Raw genomic sequence first — 27,949 nt, 5'->3', positions numbered from 1 at the left:
TCTAATAATTTAAAGAAATCTGTCCTGGTCCCCTTCAAAAAACACACTACACCAAGTGACATTTTACGACCTTTATTAAACTTCCATAAACATATATTTATTGAACAATATTTTAATTTATTGACCACAGCATAAACATCCATATAACCATTTACTAGGCAGCAGAGTCTCGCTCCCCATAACAAAATAAACAGGGTCTTCACCTTTGCTTGCTTATTTTTACTTATCAAGCAGCATTCCAGCACTCATTTTTATTCCCTAACTCATTGAACTAAACATCCAACACTAGAGGGGGAACAGAAGAGGGACAGACCTATCCCTCTTCTTTGTCTAAACACCAAACCTATAAAATAACCACATGCTCCACAATGTTCCTAAAAGAGAGAGGGAGGATGGGTAACAAGTTCACACCAAACTCTGATCCCTTACCCACTTACACTCACACAAAAGCAGTTAAGCCCCTCCTTTCAATTACCTCATTTCCTCCCAGCCCTTATACTTTCCCAATTTAACCTTTCCATGCCCACCACACTAACTCCCTTCCACTGCCATCTTAACTCCCATTACTATTCCTACCTGAACCTCACCTGAATATGTCTCCTGACAAATTGGTTTGTTCTCAAACCTCATATATCAGATTTTTATCGACTTAAGAATCTAATAGCAATAAATGACAAGAGATTATTGATAAATATTGGGATATTTTGTTAACATACCCTGTGTTGCCAACAATTAGATGCCTTTACAGTTTTAGAATAAGTACAAATGTTTTACAATATTTTATTTTTTTAAAACTACATATAACCATAGATCCATCGCTTCCAAGGCATCTATGATTATGCTTGGTTCTTGACTGTGTGGAAAATGTATTTTTGTCCTTATGTACTTAATAATACCTTTTTTGGCATTAGAAATTCTTGGCCTGTAGGATTAGAAGTAGAATCTCCTGTAATAGTACATTGTTTACTTAACACAGTGCACTTGTGATGGGCTCTACACTGGTAAGTCTTCATGCACACTTAAAGAGTGAATCTTAATTCAGTTTGGTGATGTTACGTGTAGGAAGACACATAGTGTTTGCAGATAAGTGTATGTTTACAACTTTAAAAAGCTTTCTAGGGGCTTGCACAAGTAAATAAATACTGAGCATGTGCGAGCCTGACTGCCATTTTGTAGTCAGCTGTTGAGATGTAAGCATATATGTATGTTAATCAGTTTCTTTATATTTTGCAAAGCTGGTATCCATTCTGATGTGTTTCTGTGTAATAAAGCATATAAATGAACTACCCCAGCTGTTCATCATCTATACTAGAGGGGGACGAGTAACATGGTGCCAGAAGTAGCACGTCTAAAAAGGACACCTGGCCAGAAGGGAATCCAGATTCTTCAGTTCGAAACTGAGAGGCACTCAGTTAACACTGGAGGAATATATAGGAGTGAATCATCCCTACTGCATGTATAACTCGCAAACCTGGTTAGAGATGAATTTCAGGTATTAAAACCTGCTCAAGCTATTTCTTATTCATAAAATATGAAACAAGGCATTCAGAACACTCTAAACAAATTTCTAAGTAGCAGATATATCCGATATTATGATATATTAACAGAATTATTCGAAATAACTACAGAAAATGTTTGAAATAAAGTCTCAGTCACATAAAATGAATAAAATAAGGTAAATTACTGCATTTTTTCACTAAGCACTATTTTTTTGCATTAATCAGTTATTCAAGTTGTCTGAAATGTATGAAGTGTTTTCATGTTTCTGCAGTATTACAGTACAGTTATTTCACAAAATACAGCCATTACAGAGCATATTTTGTAAAGTAAAGCATTTCAGAGAGTTTATTGTGCATTTGAATGTTATTACAAGTGTTAGCTGTATGCATGTTCATACATAATCACAAGGGCCATATTTTTCAATTTGTTTGGGCATAATTTGTTGGCATGGCAGATGGATTTCGAAAACCAACTCTATTGGTGTTTGATAATAATATTGAGGAGAACTGGAGAGTGTTCGAGCAAGAATACAATATTTTCATACAGGCTGCATTTTCTGATAAGATGACCATACAAAGGCATTTATTCTACTTAATTAAGCTGGTTCAAAAGCCATAGAAAGGGAGTGTTCACTTGTGTATGCACCTCCTGTCCTTGCAGGACAGGGGGGAACCATCATATGGTTGTAGCGGCTGAATCAAGGGAGGACCCCGAGTGCTTAAATGTAAATTTAGAGAAATGTGTAACCCCCAAAAGGATGTTACAATGGAAAGGCACTTATTTTATACAAGGAATAAAATGCCTGGTGAAACTTTTGTAGCATATATAACTGATTTGAGAAACAAAGCTAAAATGTGCAGATTTGCTGATTTAATGGATGAGTTGATAAAAGACAGATGTGTGTGGTATTAAAGATGATGCAGTGAGAAAGATTTTGCTTCATGGCAGTGATTTAACTTTGAATAAGGCCATTGAAATTTGTCAGATATGTGAGCTTACAGAAAAGCAGACAAATATGCTTACAGATGAAAGGTATATGGTTCCAGTAACTTCTAAAGCCCATGTTGATAGTATGCAGCACGTGGTTAACAGAAACTGGCCCAAGCACATGGCTGCAACTGTAAACCTGCAATACTCATGAGGAAACCCCATAGTAGTTTTCTAGCAAGTTCTAAGGTGTGCTCTGGAAACTGCACAGTCTCAGTGAAGCATAACAGTGAGTCAGCAAAATCAAAGAATGAGCCCACACCCAGTTTCATAGCCAACTGTCATAATTGTGGAGGAAGTCATGAGCCTAAAAGAGAAAAATGTTTAACCTTTGGCCAGCAATGACACAAATGCACTAAGTGGAATCATTTTAAAAGGTTTTGTAAAACAAAAAAGGGCACACATTCTTTTATTAAAAGGAAACATTCAAAGAAACAAGTTGATCAATTAGAAAGCCATGACCCTACTTTTTATGTTGATGGTGTGTCAGTGCTTCATAAAACAGTCAATGCAGTAGATTTATGGGCAAAAAATGAAGTATTGTGCACTGTTTGGACAAATGGGAGACCCACAGTGCTCAAAGCTGATGCAGGTTCAAAGTGCAATGCTATGCAGAAACATTCACTAGAGTATGTGCTGGCGAAAAGCTTGATTTGGCAAAGTGTGTGAAGCTTGTTGCTTATGGTGGTGAAGAGATTCAATAACGGAAGGCTCACTAGTGCTTTCATGTTGCTCTGCTGAGAGAAGCTGTGACTTGTTATTTTATGTGGTCAAAAGGCATGTCAAGTCATTATTAGGGGTCAGAGACAGTTTGAAAATAGGACTGCTTTCATTTAATAAGGAAGTCCATCATGTTAGTTTAAAAGACCACTGCTCAGATTTTGCCCAGTATATTTTCTCTACCTAGCTGACCTTTTCAAAGACAAACTAGGCAAACTTCAAGTTGTGCATTCCATGAAATTAGACACAGAGGTCAGTCCAGTTGTCAGACCAGCCCAGAAAGTTCCAGTAGCTATGCAGAAAAGAATCAATGCCGAGTTAATCAAAATGGTGCAACAAGGTGTAATTTATCCAATCAAAGAACTAACTGACTATCTTCTATGGTGGTTGCTCATAAGAAAAGCTCAGATAATATTAGAATATGTATTGATCCACGAGATTTGAACAAAGCAGTTTAAAGACCTCATCATCCAATGCTTACAGTTGAAGAAGTTGCTGCTCTGATGCCAAATGCCGCTGCTTTTTCTGTCTTAAATGCAGAGAGTTAATTTCAGCAAATTTTGCTTGACAAGAAATCCTCACTGCTTATTATGTTAATTACTCCATTTGTCAGGTACAAATTTTTGAGAATGCCATTTGGGATAAATTCTACCAGTGAAGTCTTTCAAGGTGCAATGGAGCAAATTTTTTCTGGGTACCTCTGTGTTATTATAGCAGATGATATTCTAGTAGGAGGTAATGGTGAAGATGAGCATGATAAAAATCTCAAGAAAGTTCTGGAAAGAGCTCTTCAAGTGAATCTTAAGCTGCATCCACAGAAGTGCAAGTTCAGGTTACAAGAAGTTACTTATGTTGGTCATTTGTTTACCAGTTCAGGCTTATGACAAGACCCTTCCAAGCAAACAGCTATTCTTGAGATGCCAGCTCCAGACAATGTACAAGCCCTACAACGTCTTCTTGGCATGGTTAACTATCTAGGCAAGTTCATTCCAGAATTAAGCCATGTAGCAGCACTGCTTAGAGAGCTAACATGTAAAGATGTATCCTGGTCATGGTTGGAACAACACCAAACAGCATTTGATGTCCTGAAACAGAGAATTGTCAGTCCGCCAACTCTCAGATACTATGATGTTCACTCTTTTCTGTGATGCTTCTAAATTTGGTCTTAGCACAGTCGTTCTTCAAGAGGGTCATCCTGTTGCCTGTGCATCCAGATCTCTAACCCAAACTGAAATGCAGTATGCTCAGATAGAGAAAGAGCTCTTGGCAATTATGTTTACATATTCAAAGTTCCACGATTATATTTCTAATAGACCTAGCCAGATCGAAACAGACCACCAACCTTTGGTTACTATTTTGAGAAAGCCTATGCATTCAGCTCCAGCTTGATTGCAATGCATGATGTTGAGATTGCAGAAGTACAGTTTCAGTCTTGTCTACTCGAAAGGCAAACTTCCTTATCTTGTAGATACATTATCCAGATCACCCAGAAATACCACTGAACAGCATGAGAATGAGAAACTTAATTTTGAAGTCATGGAAGTGAGTAATTTTTCTTTCACACAGCTCAATGAGCTTAGAAGTCATACAATCTCAGATCCTGTTTTACAGAAGCTCAACCACTTTATCAATAGAAGATGGCCGTTAAAGCAATCTAGTTTACTACAAGAAGTATAATCTTATTTTCCATACAGAGATGAGATTTTGTCTGATAATGGTATTGTTATAAAAGGTCCAAAAGTCATTGTTGCAAAGTCTTTGCAACCAGACTATATTTCTATCTTGCACTGTAGTCACCCAGGAACTAATTCTACAAAAAGGAGGGTGGAAAGGCTAGTGTTTTGGTCTTCTATGTCACAAGACATTGAGAGAGTACTTTTATCTTGTTCTGTATGTAATAGTAGAAAGACACATCAACAGAAGGAACCATTTCACCTAAACCAGATTCCTAAACTCCCTTGGTTAACAGTAGCCACTGATATTTTCAAGTGGAATGGGCAACATTACTTGTTAGTAGACGTTTATTCTAATTGATTTGAGATTGACCTACTTCCTAACCTAGTGTCCAGTACTGTCATTTCTAAGATGAAGCATCATTTTGCAGTCTATAGTAGTTTCCACAAAGTTATTTCCTACAATGGTACACAGTCGGTCTTTACTCACGTCACAAGTAGTCATGTGTATCTGCAGTCAAAGGGTTTGGCAGAATGTGCAGATCAAAGTGTCAAACAGTTACTAGAGAAATCAAAATGAGACAATAGTGATGTTTTCCTGAATCTCTTGAATCTCAGAAATTTTCCTCATGATAAACATCATGGTTCACTTGTGCAGAGACTTCTGTTGAGACAAACCAGAACTACATTACCTATCAGCAGTAGAATGTTGGTTGCAAGTGCTAAGAATAACAGATTTGTAAAAGCCCATGTGTTAAAGATATGCTTATCCCAGAAGTCTTATTATGACAAGTCCAGCAAACTGCTCAACTCATTATGTGAAGGAAAGTCAGTGAGAATGTAAACATGCACAGGTTATGATTGGATTGGAGTCATGAAGAGTATTTGCCCAGAGCCAAGATCACACATTGTAGAATCACAAGGAGCAGAGTTTAGGCGGAATCAGAGACATTTGATGCCGGTGTCCAAGCCTGTAACATAGCACCTAGCCTGTGAGAAATCTCCCCCACCTGTTGATTATCTATACTATAGAGGGACAAGCAACAGTGTTCTTTATCAACATACTTTGAAGTATGACACTGCCTGTTATACATTTATTGGTATTGATAGGTAAAACCCAGTTTCATATTGATTACAATTATTTATTTATTTTATTTTATTTTACATTTGTTGACCGGGCTAGTCTAGCTGGATATATGTCCATTTTCAGTAGAGGCCCGGGGAGAAAAGCTCCACACAGTTTCAACAATGTTAACATAAACAACATAATAGAAAAAAACATATTTATACATTTTATACATTTACTAACAGGGAGTCTGTCACTTATGAGTACATAATAAGTAATGAATAATTTTAATAGGCTTAGAATAGTTAATAAGACGGTACATTTATGTGTTGCTAAAAAAAAAGTATTAGTTACAGGAAAGAAGTTAGTAAAAGTGTTGATATAGATAAAAGAGGAAGATAATGAAAATATATGGAGGGGTTGTTAGGTAAAGTGTGTAGTAATGATATGAGTCAGTTTAAAAGATGTAGTAGTAGTATGGAGTGTGAGGAGAGGAAGCATGGTAGTATCTAGAAAAAAAAATAGAAATAAAGAAATATGGATAAGATAAGTTCGTGAAAGAGTAGGTTCAGAGATGAGAAATTTTAGATGAGTAAGTCAACAGTAGATAGGTTGGTCAGTCTGGTTTAGAACAGGGCACATCCAGTGTGTTTTTAGGTGGAGTTTAAGCCTATTTTTAAATAGAGTAATTGAGGGAATTGTGGTCAGTTCAGATGGAAGTTGATTCCATGTTTTTCCAATGGAAACAGAAAATAGAGAGTCTCCTGCTCTATTGTTTGATTTGTTGATGTGTATAAGAGATTTTTGTGATGATCTTAGGGATTTAAGGTTTACATAGGGGTGAATAAGATTTGTTAGGATGGGTGTTCTTTCAGGTTGATACAGAATTTTGTGGATGATGGTAAGTTGATTATATTTCAGATGCTGCTGAAGTTCAAGCCATCCAAGGAGCTTAAGATTAATACAGTGATGAGTTCTGTAAGGGCTGCCTGTGGCAAATCTGGCTATGTTATTAAATGAGTTTTCAAGTTTTTTAAGGTTATTTTTTGACAGATTGGTAAATATGGGTGAAGCATAAAGAAGGGTGGACATAAGGTGAGTGTGGGCCATGGTAATTCTAGTTGCAGGAGTAAGGAAAGATTTGATCCTAAAGAGAGAGCCTATTTTTTTATTTGTAGTTTTCAGAATGTTGTTGATATGGGCCTCAAAGTTTAGGTTATTATCTATGGTAATACCTAGCAGTTTGGTAGTTTGATCTTGGGTTATTAGTGTACCGTCACGAGATGATAGAGAGAAGTCTATAGGTGGAGATTTACTGGTAGGTGTGAAAAGGAGAAGTTTGGTTTTTTTGGGGTTTAGTAAGAGGCAGCGTTTTGTAAACCATAGTTCTACAGAGTTAAATGTGTCTTGAGATAGGGAGTGAAGATGAGATACAGATGATGCAGTGCATATTAGTGTAGAGTCATCTGCGTATTGGATGCATGTGGCTTGTGGAGTTACTTGGTGTAGATCATTAATGAATATGGAGAACAGAAGAGGGCCCAGTATGGAGCCTTGAGGAACTCCAATGTTAACTGGTAGTTGAGTAGAGAGAGTGTTTTTCCATAGCACTGCTTGATGTCTGTTATTTAAGTAGGAATGGAACCATTTAATGGCGAGTGTGTCTAGTGATAGAGATTTAAGAATGTTAATGAGAATAGTGTGATTTACCATGTCGAAAGCTTTGGATAGGTCTATGAAAAGAGCAGAGGAGAGCATGTTAAGGTTCCGGTTGTTATTTATGGTGTCAATAAAGGAGAGGAGGGCAGTAGTAGTGCTATGGGAGGGTCGGAAGCCATGTTGGGTGTTGGAAAGTAAGTTGTTATGGAGAAGGTGGTCTAGCAATTGCCTATGTATACATCTTTCCATGATCTTAGATAGAGGGGATAGTAGGGCTATGGGACGATAGTTAGAGAATTCAGTGGAGTCTCCTCCTTTGTGAAGGGGAATAATGTGAGAGACTTTCCAAAGTTTAGGGATATATCCTTCAGTGATGGTTCTATTAATGAGGATGGAGATGGGGTATGCAATAGATTTGGCTGCTATCTGTAGATATTCAGATGGTAGTTGGTCAGCAGAAGGAGTACATGGTTTCAGTTTTTGGAGAAGGGTGAGAATAAATGATGTGGGGACAGGTTGGAAGAGAAAAGCTGGAGGTGTGTTATACTTAGAGATGGATGTTATGTCGTGGGGAGAGAGTTGACAAGCAAGATCTTGAATTGCTTTGACAAAGAAAGTATTGAAGGTGTTTGCAGTTTGTTCGGGATTGTCTTTGTCAGTGCCTTGAGGGTTAGGTGTGAGTGATTGACTTGGGTGTAATAGTTGATTAATACTTGACCAGAATTTTGGGGTTTATTGTGGTGGGTATGTTGATATTGTAAATAGTAGTTTTTTTGTCAGTCACTATGGCTTTTTTTGTCTCATTTCTCAGTTGTTTAAAGTTTTGGATGTCAGTATGGTTTTTAGTTAAGCGTGATTTATTCCAGCATTTATTTCTGAGATGGATTTTTTGTTTGGTTTCCCTAGTAAGCCATGGAGCAGCTTTAGTTCTAATTCTAATAGAGCGGGTAGGAGCATGACGGTTGAGTATGTCAAGAAAATTATTATTGAAGTAATCAACAGCTTCATCAAGGGAAAGGTGTTTTAGTGGGGACCAATTACATGTTTTCAGTTCAGTAAGGAATAATTCTGAGTTAAAATTTTTCTTGGTTCTAATGTCCCTATATATGGGTTGAAAGGGTGGGTTGGTCTTTAGTCGGATGATGTAGGTTAGGGAGTGGTCGCTTATGTCGTCAGGGAGGGTTCCGGTTTCATAATTCTGTGGTTGACTATTAATAAGTATCCAATCTAAGGTGCTTTTTTTTTGGTATGTTTATTCAGTCTAGTAGGGGAGGTAATAGTTTGGGTGAATCCGTGGAGATTAATATGGTTTGTGGGGCATTTATTATTGCAAGAGTTCCAGTCTATATTAAAATCACCTAGGATTATGGTTTCTTGAGGGAGGTTTAGAGATAACCAGGAAAGTATGTTTTCTATGGTAGTGATGTTGTTTCCTGGGGGGAACATAGATAGTAATAATATAGATAGATTTAGCTGGGTTTAGTTGAAATTTGGTAATAAGTATTTCAGCATTAGGGTCTTGGGGAGGTTTAAGTTTAAAGTTGGTTATTTCAAGACCAGATTTGAATAGTACAGCTACTCCACCACCTTTCTTTTTAACACGGTCTAGGCGTATGATGTTATAACCAGGTGGTAAAATTTCGTTATCTTTTGTTGCTGGTTTTAGCCAGGTTTCTGTTAGACATATGATATCAAATGAGTAGAGTTCCAATAGAGCATGGAGTTGTGTTATTTTATTGTTAATGCTTCGTGTGTTAAGGTGAGCTATTAAGAATGAGTTTGGAGATTTTATGAGTGGGTGAGAGTTAGAAGGGTTTGGGTTGTTGAGTAGTATGGTATTTGTGGTGTTTGGGCCTGGATTTGGGTGAATGTCTCCGTCTTTTAAAGATTGGAGTATTGTTAGATATAATTTCTTTGTGAGTTTGCAAATAAGTGGTGGATATCTTTTGAGGTTACGGAAGTTGTATCTAATGTGGACTGTTCTATGGTATTTAGGTGATAGATGCTTGGGTATGGAAGTGATGTTGAAGTGGTCAGTGTGAGAAGTGTGTTGAATAGAGGTAGTACATTTAGTAGGATTTAATAAGTTTGTGTATATAGGGTGCTCATAGGAGGTTAATGAGTAGATGAGTGTAAGAGGAGGTAGAAGTATGAGTAAGAATAACATTTGTAAGTAGATTAAGGTGTACTGTTTATTTAAAGTCATGGTATTGAAAAAAGAAAAAGTAAAAGACAAGAATGAAGATTAAGTTATAGTTTTTATTTTTAGTTGTTTTGGCGGGAAAAGTGTGAGAGTGGTGTGATGGAAGTGGGACTATGAGTGGTGGAAATTAGGGAGGGGGTGTGGTCTGTGAGGTATAAGGTTAGGACCCCTGGGGGTGGGTGGGAATTGGGGGTAGGGTGGGGAGTGGAGTGAGCCCGTAGGGCGAACGGAGCGGGTTAGAGCAAGTAAAGAAGATCTCCTGGAGTCAATCAGAAAAGCTACCGATTGTGCAGGAGTTCTGGGTAGTTCCAGGTGAGTGTAAAGTAGTTGTAGTAGTATAGTATAAAGTAGCACCGAAATAGTAGAGAGGGAAAAGGGAATAGAGTACAATGAGGGGGGAGTAATGAAAAGGAGGATGAAGAGTGGATAAGATAGACATTAAAGAGGGATAGTATATTAATGGAGAGGAAGGAGAAAAGGAAATGCAAGGTAGTGGAGCCACCTGGTGGACAACAGCTTGAGTATCAGAGAGCTTGGCTAGGTAGAAAGAGAGAAAAAGAGGTGAGTCAATTGGTAGAACCACGGGGATAAAGGTTATGGAAGAGAGAAAAAAGGATAAGATGGTGAGAGTTGGAACTGGCTGCTGGGAACTTGGCTCAGGAGGGCAGCTTTATCATACACTCTTGGTGTTAAGTAACACAGAACGTTGTATCCACAGTTATATCAAGGGGTCAAACGTACTTTCTCTATTTCTTCAGCAAGGTGGGATGTATGGCACAGGACAAGTAGTCTGGGTGCAGATTGAGATGGAAGTCTTAAAAGACAGGCAAGTTGGTTCCCAAAATCCTAGGTCAGTGAGGAGGTTAAGAGCTGTAAGGTCAGAGAAATTCAAGGGTTAAATTAGGTGAGATGGTAAGCAAGGCAATTTAGGTGTTAGTGTCACAGTTAAGGAAAAAAGCAGACTGTTATAATGTTAAAATAAACACCTCTAACACATACTGGTCCTTATAGGGACCATTCTAAACAGGAATTCAACAGTAGTCAGATTCTAACAATCCACAGGCAAGGTTTAGTGTCGATTGTTGCATGTATCAAGCAATTATTACAGAAAGAAATGTTTAACAAACGTAGACAGCCCACATATATAAATGCATTACAGTTAGGCCAGGTATTCCTGCTGGGTTACTCAGACAAATATCATAGACAGCAATTGGTGTATCTTGACAGGATGATGACAAAATGTAATACAGAAATAAACAAGACAGATCAGCAGGTGTGCACGTACATTAAATCCAGTGTAAGTTCCTCAAAGAGTCGCATTACACAGCCAGCTCACACTACTGGAGCTAAACAGCATTCAAAGGGTTATAAATCATGCCAGCTAGCAATGCCTTCTCCGCAATTAGAGTGTAAGCGGTAGCTGTACAGAACAAGTGAAACACTAGGCGAAACTGCCTTGATATTAAAAGATGAGAGCGACTTAGCAGAACAAGTGAAACGCTAGGCGAAACTGCCTTGATATTAAAAAATGAAAGCGACTTAGCAGCTATACACGTTAGTAATAACGCCAGCTTAATGCAGCTTCCCACAAATTTAAGCGTATATTATACAGTTATAATAGGTCAAGTTTACTTTAAGCGACAGCTGTATAGATTAAATATATTCAAGATTTATTATTAAAGAAATGGATTTATTATTAAAGAAATGGAGAAGAAGGATTGCTTTACTTGGGGGGGGGGGGGATCTTCTTTCCAGGTTTAAATTATTTTGTATATTTTTTTATCAATTGGGAATGGATTGAATGAGAGAATATGCCAGCTTACTGGTTTTTGATCTAGTGCATTTTGTGGTATTATGCTTTAAATTTTAACCATCTTATGTGATAAGTTATTGTATTTAAATTCAAATACTTTTTTTAGCAGATTGTACTGAGGCCACTCAGCCTTCCTGAAGACATTGGAGGATATGAATGTATCACAAAATACCATCATACTGGGAGACTTCAACTACCCAAACATAGATTGGGTACATTATTCTAGCCCTAACACCCTAGCCCAAAGGTTCCTGGAATTCATAAATTCAAATGCACTGGAACAACTAGTCACCTCTCCCACTAGGGGAGATAATATACTAGACCTGATCATCACAAACATGGGGACAAAATGCTCCACACCAGAGGTATACCCCTCACTAGTGAGATCTGACCACAAACTAATCACCCTGGATATAAATATCCCACCTCCACCCCCAGCACAAAAGACCACAGTGAAAAACTTCTCAAAAGCAGACTTCACTCTTCTTAAGACTGAGATGGTATCCTTTAAGCCCACTGGGCCAGTGGATACCACATCCCACAATGCCGAATCCTTCACAAATGCTTTCTATGGACATCTCCAAGAATGCATGGATCGTGCAATCCCAAATAAATCCAAGTCCCTCTCCACCAAAGGCAAGCGTCCTGTCTGGTGGACCTCAGCCATTAACAAATTGTATAACAAAAGAAGGAAGCTACTGCACGACAGAGCAAAATCCCATAAAGGGAAGACATCTCTGATCAACACTAGCAGAAAACTACGTAACATCCAAGGCCAACTTTGAGAGAAAAATCGCTAAGGACACTAAAGATAACCACAAAGCCTTCTTCAGCTATGTTAGAAACCTGGGCGGAAACCCTCATATATGCTCAGAGTTAGTACACAACAACAAAAAATACACTGAACCCACAGATATTGCCAACTTTCTGGCTGACAGGTTCAGTGCAAATTTCTCCCTTCCCTCACCCCCAAAAGAAGAAATACTTATCCCAGCTGAATGTAATCTCCCTGTCATCTCAGATGTCCAAGTGAGAACCGCCCTCAACAAAGCTAAAAACACAGCATCAATGGGACCTGACGGTATCCCGGGTTGCGTGCTACGTGAACTCCAAGAGGAGCTAAACCCGCACATAAAAATGCTATTTAACCTTAGCCTTACAACAGGATATGTACCTGAACACTGGCGTACAGCAACAGTGGTCCCACTCCTCAAAGGGGGTACCTCTACAGACCCTGGGAACTACCGACCCATAAGCTTAACCAGCCTGGTCTGCAAAGCTATGGAAACAATCATTATGGAACTCATAAACAGTGACATAGTGGACCTACAGACACTTGACCCCACCCAGTTCGGCTTTGTAAAGGGCAGATCCTGCCTTTTGAATCCTGCCTTTTCGAAACAATCACTAGAGCCACTGATGAGGGCAAAGCAGTCCATACAGCTTACCTGGACTTGGCTAAGGCCTTCGACACAATACCCCACTCAGGCATCATAGATAAGCTCAACAGCTTAAACGTAAACCCTTATGTCACTAGATGGGTTGCAAACTGGCTAAAGGACAGAACCCATAAAGTTAAAATCGCTGGAGCTATGTCAGACTCAAAGCCAGTCACAAGTGGTGTCCCACAGGGATCTGTCCTGGGACCCCTCTTGTTCGGTATTTATTTCTCAGATGTTAAAGCAAACATGGGAGGGTTGTGGCTGACAATGTTCGCAGATGACTGCAAACTAGGCGCCATAGTCGATACCTCGGCACAAGTATGAATAGGACATGCTGGAGGGATAGATTCATAACCCAGAGGCTTCCCATGCTCTGGAACAAGATTCCAGTTCATGTCAGGCAGAGCCCCTCACTGACTCTCTTCAAGTGAAATCTTGATGAGTGGATGGGAGATCGTAAGTTTACCCCAGGGTTCACATCTGTGTCACTGCTAGACAGGGGCACAGTAAACTAATTCTATTATATAAGGGGGCCTTCATTGTGTCACTACTAGACAGAGGCACAGTATTCTAAATCTATTCTGTGCATTTTTGTACCATTTAGAAAGCCACATCACTATGGCTAGGCTTACAAATGCCCCAGGGCAGATAGCCTAGTACTAAACTATGAAACTATGACACTGCATTTCTAATGCTGAAACTGGTCTACAGATATTAAAGCTTTACTTTTGATGCAACTCTCAATTTCTTCCTGGTGCTTAGCTGTCTTTTATCATGTACTACGCAGAATACACAACCCCATTGCATTATTTTGTATTTTCTTTCCTAATGCAGTAGAAAGTGCCAGTTAATAGAGATTAAAAAAAATAATTTGTTTAAAAGATTTTCACATATTCACCATAACATTACCTCATGTTTTACACAGGATGAAAATAGGTTGTTCCACATTTTGGCTGTTAGTCACACACTGCTGGGTTATGTGTTCCAAACTGGCTTTCTAACACTACACATACGAGAAGCTTTTTGCTTTTGTCCTGTTAGTAAGACACAAACTTGTTTTTTAGTACCCTGTGCAACAAGCAGTAATCATTTATGCTCCTGTTGCACTCTGCTCTGTTTTACTCTAAAAATCTTATCCTTTTTTGTCAGATTTGCTGCATCTCTCTTTCTTCCAAACTCTAATGATATTGCCTTTGCAAAATAACTTCTCTTTTCAGCACAGAATTTTTCAGTCTATTAATCTACATGTAATAATTAAGGCTTCATGACATTCTCTCCAAGTATAAAGTTTTATTTCTACGTACTCTTTCAAAAGACATTGCCATTATTTTTCATGTTTTTCACTAAAATAAATATCCATATCTGTTTAAACGTCAGACTAATTATTAGATAACAACACTTAGTAAATGTAACCCCTCAGATGCTACTGTGTAATCAGTTTCTACCCCTTCCTCCAATAGCTGTAACCCTCCAGTGACACAAAATGAAATGATTCCTTACATAGGAATTCTTACAATAATTTCTAACATAGGAATTCTTACAATAATTCACTATAATTTATTTTCTTTTTTCATTTCCTAAGGTCACAGCTGCAGTCATTTACCAATAATGCCCCATCATTAAACAATCCACCCTTTCAGTTGCTTCATGCTGCAAATTCTTACATTTAAAATGTACTAGTAACTGTTCAAAATTGTATATATGCCACTTTTAGCATCACTGTATGTAATATAAGCATACCTTTCATCCTGAAGACGTCACAAATCCAGCAGTTTATCATCCCTACTAACCAAAAATAATATTGCAGTACAATAGTCATCTTCAAAATAATAGTACCATTCACTATCATTCATTTTTCCTGTTAAAATGATGTTGCAGTTAGTAAAGTAGAATCCTATATACATATACATTAACATCTGAAAGTCGTTTCCTAAGGTACCTGTTTTCAAGTTGTTGCAATCTCTTATTCTGTAGCTAAAGCCTGGGACTCTCTTCCCTTAACAATCAGAGCTAACCAAAACTTTTCTTCATTTAAAACTACTTTAAAAGAATCTCTCTGTAAGACTTGGATTTTCTTCTGCAGTAAACCTGACTAAATATGCATTTTTTTCTTTTATAATTTCCCCTTTTTCTTCCTCTAGCCCATATTAACCTACTTCTCACTCTTCCTTTCTATGTAACAGCTAACCATAACCTCCCCTCACTAAATCCTGCTGTCCTAAACTACAGTTTCAAAACTCTTACTCTAGTGCTCCATTGTAGTAAACAGCAATTGGAATCATACCTGTAAATACGCTCATGTGTCTTTCTTCTTTTATAACTCTATGACGTTCTTCCAGGTATCTAGTATTAGACAGAATATGCAAAAATCCAAGCCTGTTGTTTATGCCTTAATTCATTTTGTATTTTAAATGTTATTGTATTTCTTGTAACTCACCATATCTATGTTGATTCACTTTGTATTTACATTTCATTGTATTACTAGTGTCTGTATGTTTTGGAGCTTTTTGCCCTGGGCCCCCATTGAAAATGGACTTTGTTTCATCTACTTGGATTATCCTGGTAAACAAATGTCAATAAATAAATATTCCACTGCCATTAAGGGGAAAAGATCTTGTTCTGTTATTTATAAAGTGTGGTCGTCTTCTCTTATCTTTTCCTCGTTCATGTTCTCTCATCTACTGTACAAATATACACATACTCTACTATAGTTACTCTGATGCTCTCATTTCCCATCCTCCCAGAACATTTTTAGAACACAAACTGTATTATTTATTCTTTTCTCACATACTCTACTATAGTTACTCTGACGCTCTCATTTCCCATCCTCCCACAACATTTTTAGAACACAAACTGTATTATTTATTCTTTTCTGTAGATATTTTTAACTGTTCTTATTCACAGATATGTGCTTTTTCCAATTTCATTCATAGTTTCTTCTAATAATACTTTAACATAACCCACCAATTCATGAGCATGTCACATGACGTTTTTTTTTTCACATTTACTACGTATAGGTGTACAATATTTCCTCGCCCAGGTTCCCCATGTAAAAATTATATTTTAAACTGGCAATCATTGGAGATATGTCCAATATTTTTTACAAGTGCAATGCTTGACAGTTTGTCCTGTGTAAAGAAATATGCATCTAGGCCATTTAATATCAGTGATACTTATCTGAATAAAGTGCCTTTCAACAATGTATAAAACTTCTCCTTCATCCCCTCATAACTCCTTATGCCACATATGTCCATGAGTTTAGAAATCAGACATGCAGTGGTACAATTTTTCTTACATACTTGTATGCCTTTCACGTATCAGTCCCATTAACTTTGCATTTCTCTAAGAACAGTTTTAGAGTCACCGATGTATTATAAACTGAGTTGTATTTTACAATATGAATAACCATTCTTATATCTTGCACTTTTATACTTAAAACATTTATACCCTTATTTGCAAATGTTATATTCTTTCTTCATACACCTCTTGGCATTACAGTACCTTCCTGAACTGTTTTGGAAAGAACCCACAACAATCTACTCACAGTATTAGTAACTAGTGTATTTGTAATAACCGATTCATATCAAAACATCCTTTGGATGTGAGGTAATTTCTTCCATGGAACCTTGAAGCTCAACTTTCCAGTGGTATCCTGCTTCTTGCTTTGAAGGTAAAATTTACTGCAGCAATATTCTGCATTATAGGTACATTATCCTGACTTAAGACAATAACACTATACCATTTTTTCAAATGCTCCAGCATCACTGACAGATGAAACTGCTACTTAGCAATTTGCAATGACACCATTCTCCATTAGATCTGACAGAGGCCATCCGTGAGTCACCTTGTTAAATTGGTCCAGTTGGATTATACCATGTTTTATAGTAGTTTGCTATGCAAATCTAATAATATTGTTGTATTCCATGCAGTGGCTAAAATAAGTTCACTTGGATCTATTTGGTATCCTAGTTAGCAAACATAACAGATAAAACAAGCAAACTATTTGTTTTATTGTCATCCTACCTAAATGCATCTTTATAAACATCAGTGACTCCAGTGTTAACAGTTCCAGCTTCTGTCCCCTCATTATCCTCGATGACTTAACTATGGAACTACAGACTCTTCGTCATACCTGCCATCTTTCCTAATTCTCTCCAGAACCACCAGCCATCATAAAGCAAAGTGTTTCTTTTCCATTTTTTAATTAAAACAAACTCTATTACATTTACAAATAAGCAGCGGTTAAAACTAAATACAATCAAAGTCACAAAATACTTTAACAAATACAAAAGAAATGCTATTCAGTAATACAGTAATCAAATAGATCTGGCTTAAGGGGCAGTTCACTAGGGCTCATGGACAACTGTTAAAATCCATACTGTAAAAATACAAGTCGAATGAAATAACAATTTCAACAACAGTTTTGTCTATGTATCCTTATGGAAACTCAGTTTGCACCTGAAAATAACTGATTACTAAATTTAAGATATTACTGAATGTTAAGAGACTATAGTGGAGAAGGTAAGTATTCTCTCTCATCTGAAGTATTAATTAATACCTGTGAAATTAAGAGAGAGGGACATCAATAATGAATGTGTGCATAATATTTTGACAGGAAAAATGTCTCTGCTTCATCAAAAGAAGTAAAAGGTGTAGATAAGAACTAGTTAGGAGTATGATGACTTTTGATAGCTGTGATAAGTGAAGGTCAAATATCTTCACTCATTTACTATAGAGCTGTCTTGAAGAAATGTGCCATGAAAAGCAAGACTGAAATTATTAAACAACTAAATGTAAAATTCCTATATAATTGTCTTGACAGATGAAGATATGATTAAGGTGTAAGAAATGCAGTATCAGTAATAGTGGAAGTGTCTGAAAATATGAACCGTTACTAATGTAATAAAGTGACAGAATCTTGCAAGGTTAGATTAAACTGAAAAAAGGGGCAACAAAGGTATTGTGAGAAATCACCATGTTAGATCTTTTTCAAATATACTATATGCATGACTACTGTAAGTAAAAGGAAGGATGCTTGAAAAAAGAATTTCCCTTGTAGGTCTATAAGAGTTTCATAAGAGCACACCATCAGTGAATTTCTTTTGAGGACATTGCTTTGTGGTAGCTGTCACTCAAGAAGTTTCAAAGTTCATTTATAGAAAGCACAATGTACATTTGCCAGATTCACTAGTGCAGAGGTTGTGTTCCTGACAAAAATGTAAGTAAATGGGTTCGTGCAGTGCATATGGCATTGGAGGAATTAGGTCAGAGGGGAATACTGAGCAGCCATTGGTAAGTCTTTCTACCCTGGAGAGAGGGAAGGAAGTTGCTAGACACCAGCAAGTTAGGCCAAGTCAGACCTGCATGAACAAAGAGGGTTGGAAGAGTCTGTGAAACAGAAGAGTGTGATTTCAAGGGAACTTTTCCTGTAATAATATAGTCAGCATATGTACACACCGTACTTTTCATGTACAACAGTACAATGGGGAGTAGGATGAATCAAGGAAATCCTCTTTGGAAATGGACAAAGGCCATCTCTTTCTCACTGTTTATCTCCTTTAAGACTAGGAATAAGTCAAGAAGTATGGTTTCAGAAAGTCTAATTCCCCCATGGGATAATATGTGTAGCTACACCAGGTAGAATGGTAGGAACAGATGAGTCAGTGGTGCACCAGTGGGGCTAGGTAGTCAGGATTGAAAGAAAAGTACAAGGACGGGCATCAGAAATATATACAGTAACTTAAATTTCAGTCTATACCTCACTCTTGCAATGTTTTTACTTCTCTTAATAAAAAAAAAAGTACATTATGCTAAAGGGAAGAAGTAAAAGTAGATGAGAAAAAACTCTTTTACAACATAGCTTGAAATACTGAAGTCCAGATGAAATCAATCAACATGACTGAATTGTCAGTCATAAATAATGTACAGAAGGGTCTTCTTAGTGCTTAGTTACCACACCTATGTTACAATTTCCTTATCAATATTCATTTCCAGTTAGTATTTATTATATGATTATAATGATGTGTTTGAACATCCTACAGGGCATTAGTACAAGACAGTTTCAAAAACATATGATCCTGATGGGCAGCACTTTGTAGCACATTAAGCCACACTAAGCAATATGTGTACATTGACTATAGCTGTGGTTAATAATGACCCAGTACCCTCTCAGGCAATATCATTTTAATTAGTTGAAGTAAACTGATTTCATGTAAAGGCAACATTATTGATAGATTCTAATGGAAAATGTAGGCATTTCTAATTATGGACCTCCATCAAGTGCTAAAAGACAAGATTTGTCTATATGCAGTATGCAAACAGCTCTCCTGTTGCCATGAAGTTGCATTAACCTCTACACATTAATTAAGGTCTGAGAGGAGGTGTAATAAACCTTTAATGTCATCACCCATGTTTCTAGACTGTTCTTTTTTTTATAACACATTGCGTACTAAAAAATAAGTGATGCCTGCTTTATCCTTAGTTCTGACATTTTCCAACTAGAGTTATTTCATCATTGCAGACTGAATTACTTATAGAACATGTTTGACCTTGGTAGTCAAAATATTCTTTTAAGAAACACGTCTTCTAATCTCACTCGTTTTTTGTTGTGTCAGAATTTAATTGCTGTAACAAATTTCCAGCTGTAGAAATGACATTAGAACTGTGATTCAATTATCTTTGTTAAACCAGCAAATGAAAAAGAAATGAAAGATTTATTAAAATGTATGGATTCAAAATCAGTGAAGCATTTGTTTCAGCAAAATTAAATCCCTTCACAATACCAGGTCAGTGCCTTTTATTTATTATAATGAATTCAAGTCCCTAAAAGTCCTTTAATTAATGTTCTCATTCATTATGATCACAGTGCAATATTAAAACTTTCTGGAAAACTAGGGTCTGTAGTAATATTTTAGGAAAATATATACAAAACTGGTATAGAGAAGCTGCATTTCATTATGTGGCTGTTTCTCTAAGGGAGAGAAAGAGAGAGAGAGAGAAAGACAGATAGACATTTTCTACAATTTCAGAAGTACTGAAGAAGTCCCATAATGCATATGCAGACATAGAAAATCCACAATTAGCAGGAAAAAGATGAACATGCTGCAAAGGTCTATTACAGTGGATATGTATTTGATACTAAATTATTTATGAGGAATTATATTTTAACAGCATATCATCCATTTTAAATAGAAAACCATTTTTCCATGTAGGCATCAGAAAATGAGTATCACTTTAAGAGCCACACTCATTAGGACAAACTGAACAAGTTTCCAAAATGTCTCTTCGAATCTGCTTGCATCAGTGACGATTGTAATGTTCTTTGCCAAAATAAGATTAGGAAAAACAACAATAATGTACCAAACTGAAGTAAGAGATTTGTGCATGTGTTGGGGGGGTGTAGGGGAGGAACACCTTACAAAATCAGGCTAAGTTTTTGAGGGGAGTAAATGATACGAGTGGTGAGAGAACACATGTGTTTTGCAATCTGAATGACATGATAGGTCAGGGGAACACACATTAATGATTTAGAAGATATTGAATGCTCTGACTGTTAGAGTAAATCTTTTGGAAGATATGAATAGTAACAAATGTAAGGGAATACATGCAAATGTTCTGGAAAACTGTGAATACTTGACAGGTAAAGGCTCACACTACATGATAATCTATTTTCTGGCTGAATTTGCACCTGCAACTTAGTATTAATTTTAAGTGCAATTTCTGCAAATGCAGTTGAAGAAAATCGTCTTAAGGAGAAGCAGTCATTTTACCTTCATACATGCAAACAATGCCACAGCGAAAATGTAGTCTTACATCAAGAATCAGACTTTCATTTCTGTAGATGGGCTGCCACAAAACTCCATTAATAATACAAGACCTTGAATAGCATACCCTGTAACTAAGCAGATTAACAGCAGTCTACACGGTGCAACAGTATCCAGAGTGCGAAAGCTGTATATGACTATGCTCACAAGAAATACTGAACAGTTATACACAAATATACTGAGACCATTTACCAAACAAAGAAAAAGAGACAGAGAAGAAAAATACAAAGATATCAATATCAGGTCAGTAATCTACAAGTATATGGTATCCAGTAACAAACTGTATATAGATTTAAAGCAGAATGGTGTGTCTAACATCCTGACTACAAAACAATATGCAGAGGCAAGGGTTAATATGATGTGGCAATCTTAATTCCGCAAGGAAGTCAGGTTATGGTGAAAGTGCTTGTTGTGAGTGTTTGACTGTGAATAAAGCTGCTGTATTTCCTGGATTTTCAGTTTAGTTGTTTTTCTTTGGAGTACATGGATAGTGCATGTGTGTCTGCTGTGGTGAAGTGCTGGATTTGTTTAAATTTACTTTTCCTATTTTTAGATATCACACAGGACTGGACTGCATACAGGTGACTGATACTTAATTCAGTATATTGATAATCCACTTCACTCACACTCGCACTATACTCTTAAAATGACAAGCAGCATTCAACTAAAACCCAGAAAGCTGAACTTACATGCGCTCTGTATGGCACAGTAACAGAAGACTGATGTAAAAAGAAGAGAAATGCTAAGGTGATGTATTTGATAAGCAGAGAGCTGTGGAAAGCTATCTCCCTCACAAAACAGCATTAATCCATTATCTGCACCTACAGAGGGTGTATCATTCAGAAAGTTTCTGGAGATGATACTGCGCTGATGTCTTAACTTCAAGAAGCTGCACTGCAAGGACCTTAATCCTTATCCAAAAAACTTGGCAGGATCAAACAACTTATAATTGAAAAGTACTGCACTCTAGCATATGTAAACACCAGTGATGAAATTTATGTATATAACGGCTCTGTTGACTCAGTGAATATAATGACAAAGATAACCAGAAACTGCAATATTCATGGGAAAAAATCATTGCAATTGATCTACCTCTTTCTGGTGCTCATTAATATGTGGCTATGACAAAACAATAAGATGGATGGCTAGGAAAAACATAAGATCTTACAGTGTAAAACTCTTAAATCACATTATTTTTCATAATATGCTATGTCATGATGCAGCTCACTAGTTATAATTTCTTGTCCTAGAACAACGTCTTAGTTAAACCACATTTGTTAGAGCCATATGAATTTACGTATAGATCTGCAACCGTTTAGGTATGTTCTGTCCTGTGGAGCACTCTTTCATGTTACATTGGGTGGCGGACATGTCAGATAAGTTCAGGAATGCTATCAGACCGCTGGCTCTGTGGCATAGAGGGGTGAGGTACTGACTATGATCCAGGACTCAAGTCTGACTAGCAGTGGGATACTGAAAGTACCGGGCAAGGGACTGTGTGAGTGACTAGCTTATACAAACCCAGCTATCCCCTGGTGAAGGAATGGTAGTCCTAAATGGCCAAATATTTCCAGTATAAGTGGATGCTTGTATGACAAAAGTCGCTGAAGGACCTGGACATTCCATGGCTTTGACAGTAGTCTTATACATTCTTGTGGGCCATTTTAAGCCTTTTTGGTGCTTGAATTAACTTATCCCAGTTGGTATTAGACTGGCTTTACAATTCCAAGGGTTGGTAATTATGTATTACCCCTTTTGAGAATAACTAGGATCATACCTAGATAATTTGAGGGGATCCATGCATATAATAAAGTATTTAGGTGCTGTATCTGTTTATTAGTAGTACAGGGGACAGACCTGGTTTAAATTTTCTATTACCAATCAATAGATCCAAGTTGCACTTAAATATAGACAGGGATTTTTATGTGGATATATAATTCCATTACAGAACAGTGGTATCCTTTCTGAGATATATCTGTTTGTCCAAACCATTCTGCTGATGTTGCAGAAGAGTTTTACATCCCTGGACAGAGGATTTTTGATGTTGTTTGTATGTGCAGTAGATCCATCAGTATTGGGTCAGAGGGTAGCTTGTATGCCACACTTGGGTCACCTTTTAGCAGTCTGTAGGATATAAAGTACAGTGACCCAGCTTTGAGGGGGTCAGTGTAGGATATATATTGTTTAGGATTGCATCCTTTTATTAAGGTATCTCTTTGTGATTCCAATTGATGCAAGTGTTCTGAAGAGATATATGCCAAAGGGAGCTTTATACTCAATGACTGGCCTAATGCGAACTAAGTAAAGGGGGACAGTGACATCACTAGATCCAGTTACAATCACTTTGTTTTTAAACTGAGAAATATAGAAGGGCTTTCTTGTGGTGGTAGACATATATTGGTTGAAAATGAGGTCACTGCCCACATCAGTTCTTAAATCCTGATCATGTGGGTCAAATATCAGTGGTGTATTGTCAATGCGGTAGTTCCCAGGGTAGACAGCTTCACAAACAATACAATAATGCATGCATTTTTTGATGTTTAGTTTCAGTCAGTGTTTCTTGAACCAGTTATTTGTTTGGGACAAATCATCCTGCATGATGTCTAAGTCATTTGTGGATTCAATAATTGCTCCTAGCTTGTAGCTATTTGCAGACTTAGTCACCCAAAGCCCTTTGGTACTGTATTTCATTTCAGAGAAGTAAATGACAAATACGAGTGGTCCCATCACCAAAACTAGGGGACTCCACTGGTGACTGGACTCTTTGAGAAAATAGTTTCCCATATTTTATCTCCTACATCCTGTGAGCCAGTTGGCAATCCAGGGGGTGGAGAAGGGATTTAATCACAATTTATATTTTCTACTATGCTCAGGTAGGGGACTGTGTCAAAAGCCTAACCAACCTTTAGCAACCTCTTCAAATAAGTCCACAAGGTTAATTAAGTGTGACCACCCCTTGACAAATACAACATGGGACAAGTCCAGTGTTTGGAGGTTCCCTACATCATTAGTGATTAGCACCATGATAAGTCTTTCCATTGCTTTGCATATAAGGCTGGTCAGACTTATGGGTCTGTAATTGTCCTGGATTGTGTAAGGTCCTCCCTTATGCAGATGAGCGACTGCAGCTGTTCTCCATTTGTGTGGTACAAAACTTGTATTGAAGTTGAGGTTGAGCAAGGTTTTTTGGGGGAGGAGTGACTAAATTATGCTTCATGCTAACTAAGATGCATCAGGGGATAGGCTCAGGACCTATCAATGTAGTATTTTTAGGATTTAATGGCACTTGCATGACCTGGTGTTATGTGATAGCTGTTGCTGAATTGATTTCAGGTATATATTTTAGGATAGATGGTGCAGAGAGAGGGGCTAAGTTTGAATTTATCAGCTAGTAGATTAACTACATCTTCAGGTTCATTGCAGGTAACATTAATTGCAATTAGCTTAGTGCAGTACTGTGTTTTGCTTCTGATATTACAAACATAACAAAAAAGACCTTGTGATTTTCTTTGGAGTAGGTGGTTATTTTAGCCTCAAACTTGACTTTGGTGGATTTTATTAAACTTCTGAGTTGTGTGTTTATTTCAGTGGTGAGAGTTCTATCATTCTGTGAATTACTTTTCTTAATTTTGCTCATAGTTTTCTTCCTTTTATTGTAAAGCATGTTGATATTATGGTTCCACCGGGGGGGGCTATTTTCTGGGGTTTGCCTGTACATTTCTGAGTATTCAGTGGAGTTACCTCGGTTTGGTGTGGATTTGAAGCTTGTCAGTGTATCACTTATGAGTGGGCAGTTTGTCTTAGAGAAATTTGTAAAATAACCTTTTTTGAAAGATGTAGATCAGAGCATGTGTATGTACTTTTAAGAAGCATTTCCAGATGTAAGCACATGCATATAAATAGTGAGCACGTGCAGGCAGCAGTGCCATTTTGAGAGAACAGCCAGAGTGTTAACATGTATGAGTGTGGTAGTCAGTCTGCTTAAAAGTTTATTTAAGTTTAATTTACAAAGCCTCATTTCTGATATGTTTGTGTGTAACAAACCTGGTTGAACTGAACCCTCGAATGTTCATCTGTTTTATCCTGACCAGATAAGTGACATGGTGTCAGAACTGGGATTAGAAGAACAACTTCTTCAAGCCATGATGTGCAGAGCTGAACGTGAAGGCAGACTAAGCAGGTTGAGTCAAATGGCGCTCAGATAAATAGAAAAGGGCCAGAAACAAGCTAAATATAAAGAAAACTGTACAAATAATTTATTTGGCAAATAAAATTAAACAGCACATTTATAATGCACAAAATGCATTATTAATCAAACGAGTAGCACAAAACGTATTATTAATGAAATAAAGGGCACAAACCACAGTATTAGTTAAACAGAATGTTTGAAACCATGATGTTTGATAAAACTAGTAGAGATATTCATAATTATCTTGGTATGCTTTATTAGCATGTTTAAAGTAAAATGGTACAAGAAAAGTATACTGAGCATGACAGGAGATTAAAAGGGCATAACGTGTACAATAAAAGGGCAAAATTAAGCTTAAAGAGCAAGGCAACTGCATGTTTTTTTTTTTTTTTTTTTTAGTAAAAGACTGCGTTTGGGCACAGACTTCTATTTCTCATTGACTAAAGCCATTTGAAGCATAACTAGAGTTGTTTGAAGTATCTCAGAGTGTGCAAAATGTTTGCAGAGTGTGTACTTTATTATGGTGCAATTATTTCAAAGAGTTTGCTGTGTGAAAAGTACAGTTATATTGCAAAGTGCAGTCAAAGTACAGCCATTTTAAAAGGTTCTTGTGCTGTGTACAGTTATATTCACAAAATACAATTATTTAAAAGTATTTCTTACACTGATAAGGAGTGGTTTCATAAAGTAAAGTGATTTCAGAGTGTTCTTGTGCTACAGAGACTTATTTGGCAAAGTGCAGTTATTTCATAGAGTTTGGTGTGATATTGGGCATATTTACAAGTAGTGGCATGAAGTTCTGGCATATATATATATATATATATATATATATATATATATGTATATATATATATATATATATATATATATATATATATATATATATATATATATATATATATATATATATATGTATATATTTGTGTATATTCATACATTATTTCAAGCACCTTCACTACTATGTGTTGATACGGCAGAGACATTTTGTAGACCAAGTCCACTTGTGTTTTTTCATAAGATAGCAGAGAATTGGAGTGTATTTGAGCAAGAATATAATATTTTCATACAAGCAACTTTTTCTGACAGAGATGCATGTATGAGGGCATTCATTTTGTTTAAATTAGCTGGGTCAGAGGGCATTCATTTTGCTTAACTTAGCTGGGTCAGAGGCCATTGAATGAGAGCGTTCATTTAGTATGTACCAGGCATATATGCAGGAGAAGGGGAAAACCACCATACTGTGGTCCTGGCTGAATCAAGGGAAGACCCTGAGTGCTTGAAATGTAAATTTAGAGAAATGTGCAACTCCCAGACAAATGTTACATTAGAGAGGTTCTTATTTTATACAAGAGACCATAAGCCAGGCGAAACTTTTGCAGTTTGTATCACTGATAAGGACATGGCAGCTGCAACCCCTGTGGGTTTGACAGAGAAAACAAGTTTCAAGACTAGCTCTGTAAAAAGAGCATGCTCAGTACAGTATAAGAATGAGTCAACAAAACTCAAGTCAAGTCTTATTGTTAACTGTCATAATTGTGGAGCCAATCATGAGTCTAAAAAGAGAAGTGTTTAGCATTCGGTCAGCAATGCCACAAGTGCAAAAAATGGAACCATTTTCAAATGTTTTGCAAATCAAGCATGCCTCATTCAGTTAACAAGAAAGGTCTCTCAAAAAGCAAGATGAGCATGTAGAAAGCTGCAACCCTACTTTCTATCTGGATGGTGTATAAGTGGTCGGTGAAAAGTTTAATGTAGTAGATTTATTGGCAAAGAATGAAGTATTTTGTACTGTTCTGATTAATGGAAAGCCCACAGAGCTCAAAGTAGACACTGGTTCAATGTGTAATGTGATGCCTGCAGAAACATTTGCTAAAGTGAGGTCTGGTGAGCAACTTAATTTGATCAATTGTGCAAAGTCTGTTGCTTATAGAGGTGAAGAGATTCATACTGAAGGCTCAGTAGTACTTTCATGCTATTTGGCTAGGAACAGTTGCAGCTTACAATTTTATTTAGTCTGATAACCGGTGCAGTCATAATTAGGTCTCAGAGACAGTTTAAGAATGAAACTGCTTTCTTTTACCAAAGTACATCATATGTAAGCACATGACTCATTTCCAGCTTTACAGATGCTATTTTTTCAGAGTATGCTGATGTTTTTGATGACAAGCTAGGCAAATGTCTAATTGTGTACTCCATGAAGTTAGACCTAGAGGTCAGTCCAGTGATCAGAACAGCAAGGAGAGTTTCAGTAGCTATGCAGGACAAAGTTAAAGTCCAGTAAGATAAAATGGTGCAGCAAGGTGTCATATGGCAAGTCACAGAACCAACTGGGTGGGTATCTTTCCTGGTAGCTGCTCATAAGAAAAATTCAGATGAAATCAGAATATGCATTGACCCAAGAGACTTGAACAAGGCATTAAAGAGACCTCATCATCCCATGCATAGAGTCAAAGAGATTGCCACCCTTATGACAAATGCCACTGCTTTTTCTGTCTTAGATGCAAAAAGTTATTTTTGGCAAGTGATGCTTGATCACAAATCTTTATTACTGACTACATTTAGTACCTCATTTGGTAGTTTCCTCAGGATGCCTTTTGGAATAAATTCTGTCAGTGAAGTCTTTCAGTGTGCAATGGACCAAATTTTTACAGGCTAGCCATGTACAATAATAGTTGATGATTTACTGGTTGGAGGTAATGGTGAAGCAGAGCATGGCAAAAACCTCAGGAAAGTTCTGGACAGAGTGCATGAAGTGAACTTAAAGCTCAATCCTCTGCAGTGCAAATTCAGACTACCAGAAGTTATTTATGTAGGTCATTTATTTACAAGTACAGATCCTTCTAAACAAGCAGCCATTCTTGAGATGCCAGATAC

This window comes from Protopterus annectens, chromosome 13.part0 (genome assembly GCF_019279795.1).
Source record: "Protopterus annectens isolate FY-2018-M chromosome 13.part0, PAN1.0, whole genome shotgun sequence".
Taxonomy (NCBI): Eukaryota; Metazoa; Chordata; order Ceratodontiformes; family Protopteridae; genus Protopterus; species Protopterus annectens.
This window is presented reverse-complemented; position numbering follows the sequence as displayed.